This window comes from Cryptomeria japonica, chromosome 11 (assembly GCF_030272615.1).
Source record: "Cryptomeria japonica chromosome 11, Sugi_1.0, whole genome shotgun sequence".
Lineage (NCBI taxonomy): Eukaryota > Viridiplantae > Streptophyta > Pinopsida > Cupressales > Cupressaceae > Cryptomeria > Cryptomeria japonica.
The window spans coordinates 645,713,501-645,734,462 of record NC_081415.1 but is presented as its reverse complement, the minus strand read 5'-3'; the positions used below and the strand labels follow the sequence as shown (position 1 = coordinate 645,734,462).

The window sequence follows — 20,962 nt, the reverse complement described above, 5'->3', positions numbered from 1 at the left end:
AAAATCGGATTTAAAGGTAGAATTGGCTCAAGCACACCCTTCAAAAAATGCACAAGAGAATGAAGAGAAAACTATAGTAGTCAACCAAGTAATATTTCAAGCTGAAATTAAGGTTGAAATTTTTTTATGGCACCCAAGATTTGGAAATTGAAACTTTGGAAGCTTAAACCTATTGCATAAGAAAAGAATGGTGAAGGGGTCGCCATTAATTGAATAATCAAATAGAAAGTGTGAAGGATGTATCTTGAGTAAGCAACATAGGGAATCATTTCTAGTAGGAAAGTCAATAAGGAAAAATAAACCATTTGAGATTATTCATTTAGATTTGTGTGGACCAATGCAAACACCCTCAATTGGTGAAAGGTACTACTTCTTGACATTCATTGATGATTTTACAAGAAGGATATGGGTCTACTTCCTAAAACATAAGCATGAAGTGTTTGATTATTTTTGTCAATCCACGGCTCTTGTTGAGAAGCAAAGTGGGCATCACATCAAAGCATTGAGAACAAATAGAGGTGGTGAATACATTTCAAATGACTTAATAAAGTTTTTCAAAGACCATGGAATCCACAAGAAATTTACAACTAGATACACCCCTCAACAAAAAGGTGTAGCTGAAAGGAAAAATAGAACAATTACGGAAATCACAAGGAGCATATTGAAGGCAAAACATTTGTCAAATGAGTATTGGGTTGAAGTTGTATCATGTGCAACATACATAATGAAAAGATGTCCCACTAAAAGTGTCATCAATATGATTTTAGAAGAAGCATGGAGTGGAAGAAGATATAATGTTTCTCATGATATTATTTGGATGTGTGGCATATGCACATGTGCCCAATGAGTTGATAAGAAGTCTAGACAACAAAGGAGAAAAATGTATATTTTTTGGATATAGTGATGAATCAAAGGCATATAAGTTATACAATTCAATACACAAAAATGTTATAATCAACAGAGATGTGTTGCTCGTAGAAGATGAAGCATGAGATGAAACTTTGAATAAAACTATCAATATTGCAGACAACATACCACAAGAAGAAAAGGCAGATTTTATATCAAAAAATAATCCTAGAAATATGACTCCTCCTACACCCATTCAAGGCCAACAAACTAGACAGAAAATGACACCATCAAGCATAAGGACAACCCCACACACTCAAGATAATACTCCATCAAATTGCAATGAACACCATCTTCAATTGGACCTCTTGGTGTTGGACCATCAAGTCCATACTCTACAAGTTCAAGTGATATGTCAAACCCAACATTAGCAAGCTTAAGGAGACAAAAAACATAATTTTAAGAGACATTTATGAGAAAAATGAAGGTGAAAATAATGCAAGTGACTTAGACTCTTTTTGCTTTATATTCACATATTGAATATGCAATTCATTTTGAAGATGCTATTAGAAAGGAAATATGGGCGAATGCAATGGATGAAGAAATAGATGTTATAGAAAAGAATCAAATATGGGAGTTAGTGAGTCTTCCACAAGGAAAAGAGGTGATAGGAGTGAAGTGGATTTATAAAATTAAATTGAATGCAAATGGTTATGTGCAAAAACATAAATCAAGTCTTTTAGAAAAAGGTTATTCACAACAAACTGGGGTAGACTACAATGAGATATTTACACTCGTAGCTCGTTTAGACACCATGAGAATACTTTTAGCCATAGAAATTCAAAACAAGTGGGTAGTATATCAAATGGATGTGAAATAAACATTCTCGAATGGCTTCTTAGAAGAAGAGGTCTATGTGGAGTAGCTACCTAGGTATGAGATTTTGGGCCATGAAAATAAAAGTTTACAAACTCAAGAAAGCACTTTATGGACTCAAACAAGCCCTAAGAGAATGTTATAGTAGAATTGGCTTTTATCTTTTACAAAATGGTTTCAATAGGTAAAACAATGAGCCTACATTTTATATCAAGATGAATGAACAAGGTGAGATCATAATAAAAAATTTATATGTTGATTACTTGATATTCACAAGTGATCTATCAATTGGCATGTTGAAAGAAACCATGAAAAAAGAATTTGAGATGACCAAATTGGGTTTAATGAAGTAATTTTTTGACATTGAAGTAAATCAAGATGAGAAAGGTATATTTATTTCATAATCAAAGTATGCAAATAATATTTTGAAGAATTTTGGGGATGACCCCACAACGCAGTGGTTAACTGTGAGCCTCCTACATGGGAGGTCTTGGGTTTGAGACTGCTCGAGCCTCATGTGCCCCACACACAAGCACTGGAGAGATAAGGTGATGCCTAGGCATGGAAGACGAGACAACACAAGGAGATATAAGGGTTTTAATGTTGAACAAATATGAGGATGAGGCCCCTCAAAAATGTGGTCTCACTGGTCCATAGCATATATATATTGATTGAAGAGGTTTAACATGATGAATTATAAATCAGCCCCAACACCAATAGTGACAGGTTTGAAGCTGAGTAAGGATGACAAATTATCCAATGTAAATCCAACTTTGTATAAAAAACTTGTTGGTAGTCTCATGCATCTAACATCCACAAAGCTAGACATAATTTTTGTAATCAGACTCATTTCAAGGTTTTTGGAGTCTCCAAAAGTTTCACATTGACAAGGAAGGAAGATAATTTTGAAATATGTTAGCGGATCAAGGAACTATGAAATTCTCTACACATGGTCAAGTGATTTCAAGCTGATAAGATACACTGATATTGATTGTGTAGAGAGTATAAATGATAGGAAGAGCACTTCTGGCTATGTTTTTCATTTTAGATCAAGTGTATTATCATGGGCTTCAAAGAAACAACCAATTGTCACACTTTCATATGTTGAAATGAAGTATGTAGCAGCTACAAAGTCAACATGTGAAGTAGTTTGGATGAGAAGAATGTTGAATGAATTGATGCATGAACAAGAAGAGGCAACAAATATCTATTTTGACAACAACTCATCTATAGCATTGTCAAAGAATCCAGTTTTTCACAAAAGAAGTAAACATATCGACACAATTTATCACTTCATCGGGGAGCTAGTCAATAATGGAGAGATATCAATAGAACATTGCAGGTTTGAAGATTAGTGTGCAAACATTTTCACCAAGGCATTAGGAAAAGAAAATTTTGTGTATCAAAAAGATCAATTAGCAATTGTAGATGGTAGTTGTGATTAAGGGGGAGTGTTAAATGTAATCTGAACTACCATAATTAATATTCCTATAGATTTTTTTTATTTTCCTACTATCAAATGTCATGCCCATAATTTCAACCATGTCATTTTTAAAAACTCCTACTTAACTCATTTACCATTTTTTACAAACAAGACGGATCTAAAGGAATTTTTTGGATAGAAAATTTACCTATCTTGATACTCATACAGTGTAGATGAAATACAAAATTAAATGTGACATGATTTTTTTTCCCTCTTTTGTTGGTCATATATGGTGTGAAGAGGACTATTTTTAATATATAAAAGAAAAGTGCAGAATTGTGTAGAAAAATGTAGAAGCCTTTGAAAGTTTTTCATTTTTGTAGCAGCTGCAATATAATAGCCAAAATAGAGAAAAATGATAGTTTTGGTTGTGGCTAAAGGTTCCATCATAGTGGTCTCTATTTTAATCTCTATACTAGGTGTAGAAAGAGCAATAGCTCTATTTTTGACAAATATTTTTAATCAAATATTTTGTAGTTTTGTATTTTGGATTATGTGATTTAGAGCTATTGATTTGTTTTTATGCACCTCAAACACAAAATAAAATACCAAGGTATTATATCCTCTCTTGAACAAAGAAACTTTGAATGCAAAAAAAAGTGATCAATCAAAACAACTCCAAGGTTTACAATGTTAACTATGCACCTTAATTGTTGGGGATAGACTCACTATATTGATGTGATTTGTTGGAATCACAAGGAGACTTACATTTATGAACTTTTCTGGAAGATGGACTCTAATGCAACTTTGGAAAATAAAAGACAAAAGAGGATAAGGGTTTAGAAGTCCTATCCTAATCCTAATAACAATAGTGACAATGGATGATATATAAATAGACAAATTTCCTCAAACCAAGCTTTGCTTCGTCATGATGAAAACAATTGTGCAAACTTGATGTAATCTTCTAAGAAAATGTAAGATTTTTACAGTATGAATACATCATCCAAATACCCAATGTTGGTGTAAATTGAATAAGTATCTACAATTTAATTTAGCATGATGATTAGGCTTGGGCTAACTTTAAACTGTAGCTTACAATCAGCAAACCACAAAAAGTATGAACCAAGGAATTCGTCAGAATAACTTCATAAGCATCCACCAAAACCAATGAACTCTAATTAATCTTGAGAAGTAACAAGAAACCATGCAAAATGTAGAAACACAACACATACACCATAACTTCAATGAAAGTATTGAATTCATTTCAACATAACTTGGCAACAATTTCAAGATTCCTCCTCCTCTACTCTACTTCTAATTATCTAGATACTAACTATTAATTGTTATTTATTATTGAACTATTAACCTTTACAAATGAGAAGGTTGGGCTTTTTATAGAGATCCCTATTGTAATGAAGATCCTAGATCGATTGAGAATCAATGGTTGAGATCTAACAATAAAACCTTGATTAGGGTTAGTTACAACTAATGCCTTCTTGACCAATAAAATAATTACAACATTTGGGGTAGATGTCCTACTTTGAATATACACCAATGGCATATTAGGATAGGTACAATGAACAAAATTTGATGCAATGCCATGTGTCACTTACTCCAACTTTGGATAAGTCAGGCTCAATGAACTTGGATGTGCTAATGTGGCATAACTTGAGTGGTTAATGATGAGTAGGATACCACCTCAACTTACATCATGTAAATCATCAAAAAGTGTTTGTGATTGAGCAATTCTCTTGACACTCCATATTTTCAAGCTTGATGTGATGAAGATAGTGGGACCTATTCCCAAATTGTATCATTTTTTAATGACCAAATCCTTAGCTTTGATTAACTCTTCTAAAACTATCTCTGCTTGATCACACTTGCATAATTTTGCCACTTTGTGAAGTACATTCATCTTGATTAAGTTCAATCTTGACTTTATGATGTCTAGGTCTTAATCCTCTTGTACATGAATCCTATAATGATGACGATATTTGGTGTAGACTATGTATTGCCCGTGATTGACCTGCCTTTGTTCATGTTGAGCCTTGAATTCCTTGGACTAGTCCCTACTTAGATTTGAATTCTTTTTCTTAATGTGTGAGGGTACCTTCATATTGCGCAACTGGGGTTGTCCCCTTGCCTTGACAATTCAATATTGTCTCATGTTTCTCCTTGTTGAATCCTCATCTTCAAGGTGATTTTTTGAATCTTGGTGTTATTACCTATAGGGTAGTATTACTTCTTCATTGCACCATTGTGATATCCTCTATCACGATGTTGAGAAATATTTTTTATTCATGTAGTGAGTGTAATTTCTCCTTCATGCCTTGTGGTCTTGACCTCTTCATGTTGTCAAGCTAGCTCTTGAATGCTTGATTGTGTTGCCCTCACCTCATGCCTACAAAATAAATAAACCATGAATCAAAACAGTAAATATCATTAAGCTTTCTCATATAACATTCAAACTGTCAAGCCTTATACAATCCTACATAGAGCGCATGCTTGAGTTACCCACATGCATGGGCATAAATCTCACCCTCTCTTGTGGAGCGAGATTAGAAGGCCCCTATGCATAAAATTCAAAGTGGATTTCACATAGTTGCTTGCACAAATCAGTAAAGTTGGCTAAGGGCCTTATCTTTCCTCTAAGTCAGATTTCTTGTTGTCTCAAGTTTGAGACCCTCACATAAGGTCTGACTTGCATGCCCCTTGACCTAATTATCACTCCCTAAGTCTATTTTTAGTCTCCTTTAGGTCAGATTTTATACCTCTAGGGTCTAAGCACACCTCATAGGAGTGGCAACACAAAGGTAAGTGCACTAGGATAGTAATCATGCACAATTGCAAGTATGACACATTTGACCAAGTGATAATAAATGGTGGAGTTAGAGGTGTAGCTTGCATAAAAGACAAGTGAAGCACATTCTACCATGATGATTGCATAAATGTGAAGTTAATGACTTACATTGGAAAACTTGATAGGGTTGAACAACATTTCCACCTTGATGCAAGATTCGTTCTTAAAACACTTTGGTGCATGCTTGAGGGGTCTTAATCCCTTGGACAATTTTTGATGATTTCTCACTCTTGAGCACATTTAAAGGCCTTGCTTGCATAAAACAAGACATGGGTGGGATTTATGACTTAGCTTGTATAGAATACAAGGCTGGTGCACTTTGAGGATTACCACACATAGCTTCACACATACTCAAGAGGAATGGGATATCACTTAATAAAATTTCATCCCCTCTTGCTTTGAGCACATAAGATAAGTAACCTTCCACAAACCTAGAAACAAATGTCACCTACTAAGGTCTGAGTTTCATAAGCATTCTTTAAGTCCAAGGCTTGGAGTTGAGCACACCAAAGGAGATGGTTTTCCTTAATTCCATCTTGAGCACATATAAGACCATACTTTGTATTGGTAGAATTGGAGGAATAGGTTGCATAAGACCGAATGCCCTAGAGCACATTTAGAGGGTTAATGTGTGTTGGGCACATTTGAAGAATTCTCTTGCAATGGTAGGATTCAAGTACATTCTTGTACAACTTTGAGATGAGAGTTCTTGAATACCTAGCTTGCACAACTTTATACAAGCCACGAGGGGTTTAATTTTTACTTAATCCACTCTATCCCTCTCTCCTTTGTGGGATTGAAGGCCTGACTTGTATTGGTCTCCCTTTGAGCGCATAAGGAAGGGCCCTAAGTATGGTAGGTTTAAGGGGTATGCATGCATAGAATATTTTGCCAACTTGTTTCCTTATTGAGCTTGCTTATCTATGATGATCTTGAGTGCACTTAACCCTTAGGTCACATAAAACAAATGGAGGACCGAGAACATATATTGTGTTTCCCTAAACAATTGCTTGATGGAGAGTACTTCAAGTGTTGGCTTGCATGGTGAGTTTGACTAGGTGGCATGCACAAGGTTTGGTGTGGTGCGCATGAAGGAACAAACTTCATAAGGTGATAGGCATAGTTGAGACCCCTCCAAGCATTGGCAGGATTGAGGTTGCTCTGCATAACTTTTTACATGAACTGAACAAGTAACTTCTTAGCCAAATTTTGTATTTTTCACCCCTTAGATCTTACATGAAGTGGACTTGAAATTCAAGACCCTAAGGTGCTAGGCTTACAATTCCTAATGGAACTACAAGCAAATCTGCCACTACATACTCAATCATACACTCCTAATGCCATCTTGCTCTCCTAGCCACCCGACAACACATTAGCAACTTGACCACCTTGGCAAGGTTAACAACACAACCTCAACCTTGACTTGACAAAACCTATCTCATCTCACAAGAAAAGGCTAACAGCTACTAGACTTACGAAGCTAAGATGACCTAAAAAAACACCTATGCCGAAGCAAAAAGTGGGGGTCCCCATTTGCAAAGGGGTGATGTGTGATTACGTCACAAAAAGTGCTTTGTATGATTCAAAATATAAATCAAACTATAATATTTTCAGCTTTCTCTATTTCATCTCTATTTATTATCTTTTGTCTTTCCTCTGCCTCTTCCCATAAGAGTGTTCGGCATGCTCTTATGATTGTTGGGAATGCAAATAAAAATTTGATAATCTTTAATTTGCAAAATCCATAAATAATTATTATTAACCTTGTTTGTAAAATATTTTTGTTCTTATAATATATTTATGAATTGAAATTTTGTTGTACCCCATGCTCACTAATATAATATCATGTCATCCCTAGCCCAAGTATCATAGGACATAGGTTGTTTGATGGAGAGAAACCAGATTCTTGAGATAAAATAAGGTTTTAGTAATTGAAGCTCATGCACACGATGTGAGTTAAGCATCTGAGCATATATCAATTTGTCAAAGTATAATCCCACTTGAGTAAATCTAGATGTAATGTCTCGGTTATTCTCATATAAAGAATAAGACTGAAATGTTTGATACCTATGCCTATCAATAGTTTCTTAATTTTAAAACCTATGTATCATAAGGGCATATTAAGCAAATATAATTATCAGGCACATGATGATATATCTGTTTTTGTTAGCTTATTTTTGTGTTGATAAAATCTTGATATAACATCTTTTGTTTTGGAACAAAAATCATTAGGTTTTTTTGTTATCTTGGATATAACTATTCTATATAATTATTAAATTCAATTATATAGAGGTGATAGGCGGATGTGTCTTGAGGATTTATCTGGGCATCCTCTCCTGGTAACATTGTTGGGAACATGGATACCTCAAAAGCATCCTTAGGCTGTCCTTGATTACCAGCCTCTACGATGCACCGACATCTTATGCATACAATACATGTTACACATCTTATGCATACAATACATGTTGCATATACATATAACTCCATGCTGGTGCATCATAAGATCCTATGCATACAATACATGTTACACATCCTATGCATATAATACATTTTACATAGACATATAATTTCATGCAGGTGCATCATAGAGGCTGGATAGACGGTGCCATGTTAGACCGGGTGTGTTGGAAAATTAAATTCTTCTGAACTTTCTTGCACCTCCCTACACATTTGTGCACACCTATCCTGTCACGAGCAGTTAAGGGTAAATGGAGGTTTGCCAGCAGTTTATTGGGATTTCAAACTCTCGCTTGCTCCTAACGTTGCTGTTGTCGGACTTATTTGTTTGCAGAGAATTTATGTTTATAGGCAATTTCAAAATTTGAATGTGAGAGGGAAATTTGTGCATTGTCAACGGGCATTTCCCAATCAGAGAAGTTGAAGTCTTTTTGTGCAGTAGGAAAAGAGAATATTTTTCAGTTCTGAGTGATTCAGAGAATGTTCTTAGTTTTGTACGAGCGGCTATTGTGTTTGTTTGTGTTGAGTCATTTTGTAGCTCCAAGTGAGCAGCGTGTGAGTTAGAGAGCTCAGAGAAGTTCCACATACTTTGATGGGAGCAGCTCCAGAATGCTATAAATATATTTGTAATCAGAAGTTTGTTTTTAGTTTCTGAGATTGTATTTTGTTTATTTTGTAAAATTAATCTCCAGAAAATTTTGTCAGTCTCCATTTTTGTATTCGAGATTTTATTTGATTTGTGCATTCCAAACTGAAAACAATGTTGCAGACACTGTGTATTTATATTTTATATTTTTTAGTTGATATCAGATCTTTTTGATCATAAATCCTTGTGAGTTTGGGCTTTTGTTTTTCTGATTATTGAGCTTTATTGTGTAGGTGCCCCAGAAATGGTCCTCCAGAAGCATCTGGGAATGGCTGGGGATGTCAGCGACATTTCTTGGTTGTTCTGTTGATGGCCAACAGTCCCTGGATAGTAAACATGTTTTGAAAATCACAAAAATAAACAAAAGGAAAAATAAAAAGCATGCGTGCCCACAAACCCCTGCAACCCCTTTTAAAACCGTAGACCCTAAAACCAACACACTCACATAGATTTCACTAGCCTTAAGAGCATACCATCATTTAAGGAAGAAAGACAAACTTGTGGGCGCTTTTCTGCATTTTTCTTTCTTTGACTTATGAGTAATGTTTGTAAGCATTTTTACCAAACTGGGTAGTTATTTCTTTATGAGTTTAATTTTTATTTGAATAAAGTTTATATTTGGACAATGAAATACTATTATGATTTTGTACCATTTTGCAAATATGAAAGGGTCACAATTCAATTCACTACTAATACATGGGGGATGAACCTGGGTTACAGACTGAGTTTAAGAGGATGCAATCTCCTTTTAAACATCAAACAAGATGTGTTGCAGCCTTTCCAGACAAGACCGGATTTTTGGTGAGTGGTACATATTTCTTCTTTTTGTTTTTCTTCACTGTAATCTGTATTCAGGCATTTTCTTTAGGTGCAATAAGAATTATTGTGGATAAGCTATTCTTGCTCTATCTGTTTCTTGGTTTCTAGTGTTCATTACTAATAGATCATTTTTGTTAATTTAAAATAACAGCAGAAATAAAACTGAAAAGAAAGATGCAGTTAATAAAATAAAATAAATGAACAAAACAACACACAATCCAGAACAAAGAATTTATAGTGGTTCGTCTTAAAGACTATATCCACTCTCAACAGGATTCTCTTATTATTTTCTATATGAATTACATACATAGCTCTGTCTCACACACAGATAAATAAATCCGCAATCAACGCCTATAACAAGAAGATTCTACACCCTTTTCATGCACACCGAAAGAGGCAGCGGTTACACGCAGGGGAGCTGTTACAAAAAGACTGCAGGCATGACAGGTGGGATTGGGCTTCACGCACCCAACAAATTTTGTGTTTTGGATTTCTGTTAAATACACTATGAAGTTCGTGCTTTGGATTTTGAATGTAATTGGTTATAGGGTCTAGGTATTGATTCTTTTTGGTTATTTTTATACCAATTGAGCTTAATTTCTGAGTTTTGAGATAAGTGGTTATAAATATATGGTGTGTAGATTTCATTGAGGTCAGGACACACCATTGAGGTCGGGTTTTCCATGCCAATTCCATTGATAATCTGCTTTAGAAGCTAGTTTTCTGTTATATATCAGATTTACATTAGTCTCATAATCACCATAAATATGAAATATATATGGAAATCGGTAGCAATGGAAATAGAAACAAGCACACAGAGTTTACGTAACACCCAATTTACCTTGAGAAACTTTTCAAAAACTCAAATCAAATATGTACCACTTACTACATTATGAGTAAAATAGGATTACAAAATAATGAGAATGTTGATTTAGATGCTCTCAATTTATGCTTCAAATCCTATAAATTTCTGACAGAACCTCCTTACTTCAAAATGGAACCACCAAAATTTTCTAAAACCAAGAACCCAAACCCACGTGTGCACATTCAGTCCTAAAAGGCTACATTTAATCACTCATAGTAATAATTAGTTATGCAATGTGGCTAACACCTTAGAGATTCAAGCAATCTATTTTGGACAAAAGTTTAATTAATTTATTTTTACATTTATCGTAAATATATTATATTGGATGTGTTGTAAATATGGTTGTTGATGTATCAAAAGATCAACCTATTAATGTTGAATACAATCACGAGACTTAATGAATCCATGGGAGGTGGTTAAGCCATGTCGCAAACCCAAGCGTTGTGGTGCACAACACAAGGAGACCAAGGGTGCACACCTTGCAACAATGCCCCCAACAAAAGCGAGGAGTTTGATCCCGCAACATAGGCTCTGATACCACTTGTTGAAAACATGATTGTTGTTGCACCAAAAGATCGACCTATTAATGCCCAATACAACCATGAGAATTAATGAATCCACTAAAAGCTATTAAGCCATGTTACAAATATGAAGCTGCATTTGAAACAATGTCACAAGTAGCCAACTCCAACAACAACCACCACCACACTGTCACTATCTTTGCATCACACAACTTTACAAGTGATGTGATATCAAAAGTACATTCATATATATTTTGATTTACTCACTCATATCGTGCCAACCACACATCACAACTCCATTTTTTTTTATAATTACTATCTTCTTCATCACAAGTATCAATTAGGTTGGCCAAAATAAATGATAAGCATATGACCTATTAAGCCTGCCACCAAACATAATCATAGTGATTGTAGTCCAATCCAAGAGATATATGGAACCTAAAACATTGTATTACACTTCTCTAAGTAGCTTCGAATAATATATATGCTGGCCCACATCATCCAAGGATGACAACTAGGTAATGTGTAGACAATGTAGCACATAACTAGTCAACCCAAAAACCTAGCTCATCCAAATGAATAAACTCAAAGTGGATCCACACACACAAAAGGTAGGACCCAAATACAACTATAATGGTGAAAAAAAGATCAAGAAAGAAAATTCCCTTTCCCCCAAAGAGAGATAAGAGTTTTGCTATTGATTACCATTCAAACACCTTTCACCGTGTTACATTAGGAAGAGGTGAGGATAATTCACTGGCTTCAATCTCTCCACACAAAGATGGTAGATTGAATTTTGAATGAAATGGGAATGACAAGTTGATCCCCTCTTCCTTGTTTGGAATGGAAATGAATTGATTGAATTATGTAGCGCAAAAGTGACAAATAATTGATTATAACATGAGATCGGAATATGGGATGAAGTTGTGCACCTGGATCTAGCAGTAATATGTCGAGACGAAGTCGCCCTGCAAATTTGAGAAAAATTTGCCCAAACCATGGTGGCAATGTACACGGCCCTCCGAAAAATCCGCGAAACGAAAAGGGTTTTTCCACCTCTACAAATGAAGCTTGAATCCGAAAGTACAGCTGCACACCTACAACCTACACAGAGAAAAGAGAGGAAGAAGCCCTAGTTTTGGAAGTAACCAAGTAATGAAAGAAAGTACTTGCAAGTAGTTGTAAATGGAAGACTGAATTGTAAATCACCTCAAGGGAGGTTGTAGTAGCAATGTTGATAGAAATGCTTGTGTGGAATAGAATGTTGGAATCAATCTCCTCTTTAATGGTTGAATCCTTGACTTGAATGCAACACCTAGCCTTGATGAGAGACTTGAGAATGCTTAGTGCTGGAAAAGAATGTTTGAATTCTCTTGAATGCTTGATCGCTTGTGAATTTCCACTCATCCAACTTATTGAACTTTGCCTCTGCAAATGAGAAGACGAATTCTCCTTAAATACATGCTACTAGATTTTACTTTCGTCATAGGCCGACATCAGAGGAGTTTCCTGCCCAATTCACAACCAACAATGCAACCCTAGGAAGGGTCCTACCTCAAAATAGGGCAGGGATAGGGGTGCCACGCCCCTATCTTGGGAGGACAAGGGTGCCATAGCCCTGTCCTACCCCTTTTTCTAAGGCAAAGTGTGGATAGGGTGATGCAAAGGCCAAGAAATAAGTTGTTTCTGAGGGCAGAGCAATCTCCGGTCTCCGATCAGGCTAGAGGATTCGATCTCGCGTGCGTGAGAACCCTAATGCAATCGAAAATTTCTAGGGTCATAATTTCATGACACTACATTTATCCCCCACTTTAGCAGGAGTATAAACATACGCCAATACCATCGGTAAAGTACAAGGAAACAAGAGAGGAGGCAAGATGTGCCAATCCCCTAGTGGACTTAGGATCTTATAACTTTGATTGACAAATTAAAAGAGAAGATCAAGAAGGGGAGAACCATGACTGCAAGTAGCAAAGTTCCCTTCACTATGAATCATGAAAGAAAGGATACCAAATATTACAAAGCAAAACAAAGTTGACTAAGTAATTCTAAGTATCAAGAAGGAAAATATGAGCAGAGTGTATGCCCCCACATTAAATCGATTACATGTGCCTTATCGAGAGCGATTTCTTTAAGGTACGATACACCCAAGAGAAAGAGAAGGAGGGAGCATATTATCGCAAGGATTTAGCCCCAATCGAGGAATAAACCCAAGGATAATAAACACAAAACACAAGGTAGTGTTGCTTTCCTCGGGGTCTATATGTTGTATGATAACTCATGTATATGATGTGTATATATGCATATAATAATTGTCATTCCCCAAAGAAGGACACTACCTTAGAAGAAAGGGAAGAGAGGATGCCTTTTGAGTCAACATGAAAGACACCATGAAAAGATCTCAATGCTTTGCATCGTCCCCAAGTAGACATTAAGGTAACAATAGAAGAATAGTGATACACATAGAAGAATGGTCACAAAAGAGAAAGAGACGAGAGAGACAGAAAGATCTGCAGTGCTAATATTTCTAATCTAGCATGACATCCACCTCCTGATCTTGCTGATCACTATTTCGGGAAGGAAAGCAACATACCAGAGGAGCGACATCAAACATTGAAAATGGATCTATCACAAGATCCAAACAAGGACTATGCACATGTCTTAAGTCACTTTCTTCGACTCTAGAAGCTAGGATTAGGGTTTGTGAAAATTCATCTCATAAGTGCATGTCAATATCAACATACTCATACTCACTATTAGAAGCATTAGGAGTTGTATTTCCATTATGAATAACATTTTCACCCATTTCTTCATCAAAGTTTAGAGAAAGAGGAGCAAGAACATGAATAGAAGTAAAACCATCACATGTTTTGTGCAACTTATGATTTTGAGATGTAGGTTGAACATCTTGCCTAGGAGAAAAGGGAATCATGTCAACTGTTGGAGTCTGAGCAGATTGAGTATTTTGAGGGATAGCTTCACGAGCTCGAACATGACGTCTTCATCGGTGTTCTCTTGCACAACGATTCCGTCGAGTCTTAGTGGAAGGCTGAGAAGGAGGAACACTTGACAAAGTAGGAATGTTTCTCTCCTTGATAGTGGAAGGTTTAGGTTGAGGTATTTTGGTTGAACAAAAGGAGAAGTAGGACTCTTCTCTCGATAAGAGGAAGGAAGTGGAACTGCGCCATAGAAAGGAGGAATATTAGGTATGGGAAGGAGACCAGATCCATCATGAGGAGGAGGTATAGGTCTAACTTTAGGAAGACTATTGTTGTTCTCCTTAAGAGAAGGTAAAGTCACATGCATAGGTATAGGTTGATGGTCTTCCTTAGGAGGTAGATTAGTTCTATCCATGAGGGGAAGAACCTCATCTTGAAGAATAATAGGAATGTCAAGTGTTGGCGATCTAGGTTGACTTAAGGATAAGATCGTATCGTTTTCTATTTTTTATAAGATTGAAAAAGAGCATCGCTCCTTGATGGAAGAGATTGAAATTGTTTTGGCCAAAAGAGATCAATAGGAACACCAGGGCTTCTTTCAGATGGACGAAATAAAATGGTTATGATTTCTCCATTGTGAGGAAATTTAAGACACTTGTGGATTGGAGAAGCAATAGCCTTCATGGAAGATAGCCAAGGATAGCCCAACTGCACACGGAATTTCTCAGAAGAAGGTATGATAACAAATTCAACATCCATGGATTTAGTATGAACTTTAATAGGAAGTGTGATAGAACCAATGGTAGGACAAGAGAAGACATCAAATAACTTCACGACCACATTAGAAGCATTATATATTGGTTTATGGAATCGTAAAGTGAAAAGATACTCCTCAATTATGACATTAACCATGCAAGAGGGATCAACAAGGGCACCACGGCAAGGGATATCCTTAACCTTCACAACTATGTATAAAGGTCCATCAGGTGCTCTAATTGTCTCGCTAGGGTCAAATGTAATACAAGGATCCTTAGGAATATCCTGTGTTTCTACCATATTAACCAATTTTGGAGCCATAGAGATGAATTCTTCAGAAGAGAAAGAATTAGGCACAATCTCAATAATGTTAGAGGTATGAGAAGGCAAGGGATCAGTGAAAAATATTAATATTTTGATTAGGAGGAGCCACTGATTTATTCTCTTTATCATTCACACCTTCCACGGATATAATATTATTATCAATGAAGTCTTGAATCTTATTCTTTAATGCAAAACATTTCTCAGAATCATGACCAGGTTGACGATGAAATTGGCAAAAGGAATTGTTATCAAAATAAGGAATGCAAGTTTGGAAGGATCAATTTGTTTTATAGGAGGAAGTTTGAGAACATTTCTATGCAACAACTAAGACATAATACCATGTAAAGATTCATTCAAAGGAGTAAATTGTCTTTCTCTTTGGAAAAATTTAGAAATAGAAGGCACAACTGTTGTAGCATTAACATGGTTGTTATTGATTGGATCATTGAACTTGATGAAGCTTTTTGTTGGTTTGAACTTCACAAATAGTTGTTGAACACTCTCCCCCTTATCACTCGGAGCCATAGGAGTGAATTGCTCCATTTGACTCATAACCAGTTGATAATTATGGAGTGTCGTGCACAACTGTGGAAAGGAAGTAAACTCAGACAAAAGAAGCTTTTCCCTTATATCTTTTTGCAAATTAGAAATGAAGATTCTTTGAATATCATTATCAGGTAATGAAAAGAAATTTGAGCACACAAATGCTTATATCTACCAATGAAATCAGTCACTTTTTCTTTAACACCTTGTTTACAATGCATTAAATCAATCGAAGTGATTTTAGGATCAATGTTGTTTTGAAATTGTTGGATGGATGCATTTGCTAGTTGTTGAAAGGAAGTGATAGAATAAGAAGTCAAAGAGCAATACCATTGTAAGGCCTTATCTCTTAGTGTTCTTGTAAAAAATTTTGCAAGCAATCGTTGATCATAAGCAAAATCAATACACAAGGTTTGAAATATTTTGACATGCGTAAGAGGATCACCTTTTCCATTATAGATTTCCAATTGAGGGATCTCCACATGTTTAGGTGGCACAAATTTAACAATATCAAAATAAAGTGGGCTCGCAACATCAAATGTGGGCACACTAAACTTGGATTTACTCATAGAAGCAATGTGTTGTTGTAAGGAAGACACAGTTTGGGAAAGATTGTTGATTGTCATTTTAGTAGAAAAATTGATGTTATGCATAGGTGATTGAGAAGGTGGTGTGATGTTATTGAAAGAAGCATGGACCAAGAATAAGGTGGTGGGACATTATGATAAGTAGGCATTGGTGATGATTGGGTAGGAAAAGGGACACTTAAAGAAGGAATAAAGTTGTTGAAGGAATTGCCCCCTTGTATCACACTGATTGGTTGAGGAATAATAGGAACACTCATGGAAGACATAGGTAAAGATGAAGGATTAAATGAAGAAGAGGGATTGCTCCCATGACCACTTGTTTTACGGATAACTATTTGAGTTGAAATAGCCATGATGTTGGATGTGAAAGTAGGAATACTAGTCATAGGATTAGTCAAAAGAATAGAAGAATTGATTTGTGTTGAAGGTTGTGAGTAACCTAGGGTTTCTACACAACTCTTGATAGGCATGACATTAGAATCAATAATATGTGCAATGCCAAGCAATATATCAATTCTATTCTTATCACTTTGAATCGTGCACTTAAGGCCTTCGATTAATGGAAGAGCTTCACTATTAGGGTATTCTTGGGACATCCATCGTTGAAAGCTATCAAATTGATTGTCCAATGTAGAAAGTTGATCTTAAGAAACCCTAGTTAAAGAATCTTCTTCATCATGGGATCCATCAATGGGGTGAATAGGCATATGATTAGAATGGAAAGCATTAGCATGATCCTCATTAAAGAAGTCACCCAGATTAGGCCCCATCTCCTCGGTAATTAAATCTTGGGACACCTTAATTCTAATGCTTCATCTAACGGGGATAGGATAGGTAGGACTAATAGTGGTAAAACTCATGCACTAGAGGGAAAATTTGAATTTTGAATTGTGGAACAAAGCTTACAAAATTGATAAATGCAAAATTTAAGAAAATAATGATTACACAATTTGAACTTTGTTGGAAGAAGGGGATGACACAATCTCCAAAAATGAAAGGAAATTAAAATTTTAAAATTAGGGCCAAGGGAATACCACTCAATTGAAAAATCAAGGAAAACTATAATTAACCTCTTAATTTAAAAAAAATTACTTGAAATTTGAAATGTTGAATTTTGAAGGTATTTCCGATTCTAGAGGGATCAAAAATCGATAAAATCAGCCAATCTTCTGGATTTAGGCTAGTAAATATAGTCATATTAGTCTCTTGAAATTTCAAAAAAAAAGTCGAGGACCATGGCGGGAACGCACATGGTCTGACCAACTTTTTTCAAAATTTTTAGGGATGGATATTACAAAGATTTTAAAGCTAACCCCCCGAAAATGGTGAATTTTATGATCTCTAGATGGGCAAAATGAAGGCACAAATGTGAAAACCTAATAGGGTTTTGAAGAAAAAGACGAATTGAATTGCAATTTTAAAAAAGATCAAACTAATGGATAGGGACACCTTGGAAAATGTTTAGAAATTTGAATTGAAATGAAATTGATTTGAAATACGCACAAAATCCAATTAAATTTGAAAATTAGGGTTTTATGACCTAACCACTTAATTTTAAAATTTGAATTTTGGGAAAAAGGGGGAAAATTGAAATTTTGAATTGTAGGATTGAAGACAAAACTGAGAACAATCAGAAATTTGAAAATTAAATGGAAATCCAATTTCTGCACAAGTTCAAGATGATTTTTGAAAATTAGGGTTTTTACAAGTAACCTCTTAATTTTGTAAATTGAATAAGACAATGAGGAAATTGATTTAACAATCAAAACATTTTTTCAGATCTAAGATAACCACAAGCAATTTTTACAAATCACAAGTTCAATTTTAAATTGAAAAACTATGGTTTTGAATGATTTAACCACTAAGTTTGCAGAAAGTTGAAACTTGTAAATGAAAAATATGAAATTTTGTTCAAAGGAAAGCATGCAATATGTTGGGTTCACCAAAATGTAATGGTGGAAAAATGGTGAATGATAGATCAAGAAGGAAAGTACCCTTTCCCTCAAAGAGAGATGAGAGTTTCGCTATTGATTAGCATTCAAGCACTTTTCACCATGTTACATTAAGAAGAGGAGAGAATAATTTTCTAGATTCAATCTCTCCACACAAAGATGGTAGATTGAATTCTGAATGAAATGGGAATGATAAGTTGATCCCCTCTTATTTGAAATGGAAAGGAATTGATTGAATTTTGTAGTGCAAAAGTGACAAAGATTTGATTATAACTTGAGATTGGAATGTGGGATGAAGTTGTGCACTTAGATCTGGCAGTAATATGTTGAGATGAAGTTGTCCTACGAATTTGAGGAAAATTTGCCTGGACCATGGCGGAAATGTACATGGTCCTCTGACAAAACCGTGAAATGAAAAGGGTTTTTCTACCTCTACAAATGAAGCCTGAACCTAAAAGTATAGCTGTTCACCTACAACCTACACAAAGAAAAGTTGGAATCAAGTAATGAAAGAAAGTACTTGCAAGTAGTTGTAAATGGAAGACTGAATTATAAATCAACTCAAGGGAGGTTGTAGTAGCAATGTTGATAGAAATGTTTGTGTGGAATTGAATGTTGAAATCAACCTCCTCTTCAATGGTTGAATCCTTGACTTGAATGCAACACCTAGCCTTGATGGGAGACTTGAGAATGCTCAATGCTGGAAAAGAATGCTTGAATAATTTTTAATGCTTGATTTCTTCTGAATTTCCACTCATCCAACTTATTGAACTTCACCTCTACAAATGAGAGCATGAATGCCCCTTAAATACATGTTAGTGGATTTGATTTTCATCACAGGTCGACATCAGAGAGTTTCCCACCCAATGCAAAACCAACAATGCAACCCTAGGAAAGGTCCTTCCTCAAAATAGGACAAGGACAAGGGCACCACACCCTTGTCCTGGGAGGACAAGGGTGACATGCCCCTATCCTACCCCTTTCTCCAGTGCAGAGTGTAGACAGGGTGATGCGTGAGGACCCTAATGCAGTCAAAAATTGCAAGGGTCACAATTTTATGACAATACAACAAATTAACACACTCTCTGAGGTCAAAAAATATCATTAGGATCATAGCACAAGCTAGAAAATGGAAGTTTGTCAACTAACCTAGACCAATTACCTAGAAGAAAAACATTAGACACAATATAGCACTAGCCAAAACATTCGACACCATGTGGAGTACGTAAGGACATTCCTATAACATCTAACATCATTCCCAAATATTTATTTCTTATTGTCACATCTCTACATGCTAGGGCAACACAAATAAACACAAAACACTTCATTGCCAAAATGATAGGAAACACAATCCTAAACTGAACATCCATAAATCTTCTTGCAAAATACTTCAACACCTAAAACTTGAACTAAGACAATGCACAATGAGCACAAATGTGTCCTCCAAGTTGTAACACCTAAAATATCAATGCAAAACATTTTTCAGACTAATCAAATCCACTTCTAACAAATAGCTAGACTGATAGCAAATATGTAATGCCCCACTAAGGAATCTTAGAGGATAACAACTAACAAACTAAAATAACATAGAAATAATTTTTAAAAAAAAATACAATACATTATATAAATAACCACTATAATGCACAAGCGGAATATAACATACATTTAAATACTATGTCCTCTATGGTTTCCCTAATATCATACTATGTAGTGCATCTAAACATAAACTAGAATACATAATTCATTAATGAAATAACTATAACATTACATAACATAAAGAACATCTACATCTACATTTACAACTATGTTCATTTAAGCACCAAACCAAATATTCCTATGATAATGTAATAACCCACCTTGTTTAACCCAACAAAATTTGAGCATTCTTCTTTTTTTTTTTTTTAAATTTAATCATTTGTGTTTGATTCATTCACATACTCTGGGCATCCATCCATTAGGATTCGGCATTCATCCATCCGGGATGAGCATCTAACCATACGGGTTAAGCATCTATCCAAATGGAGCAGGGGATTTCATCTATCCATACGGGGTAGGCATCTATCCAATTGGGATAGGAGGTGCTCTGGACAGACACCTAGACTCATTGGGACCATTCGGGTCTCGAGTCACTCACTAAGTACTACACTCTTCTAATAGGAGTGCACCGAGGTCGTCGTCCTTAGGAGAAATCAAAATAACATAATACAAGCTTGAATTCTGCCTCGGAATTTGGCTTAAAGCCTCGGGACGTCAAGCAAACCCATACGGGATTCCTTTTGAGTATGCATTGAATTACTTTTTCCTTTTTATTATACTTATCTTTCAAATTAGGATTCTACTCAATCCTTCTTCTTACCAAACCTAGACCCCACCCACGAATGCCTGAGTACTAGGGACAGCTCCGTCCCTAGACTGCCTACATACCCGTTTTGGCACGGGATCAAGGCGTAAAGTATGTAGTTCTATTTTCTACTCTATGGTTTGGTGTAAATTGATTAGTGGGTACGCAACCCTTTCTAAGGTCAATGTCCCAGATAGTTTCTCTGCG

General features: G+C 35.6%; 1 pseudogene; it reads left to right on the top strand.

Moving 5' to 3' along the window:
• Window positions 1-9,453, top strand: part of LOC131039948 (protein RAE1-like) — a 45,693-nt pseudogene extending 36,240 nt beyond the window's left edge.
• Window positions 9,454-20,962: the final 11,509 nt, after the last annotated feature.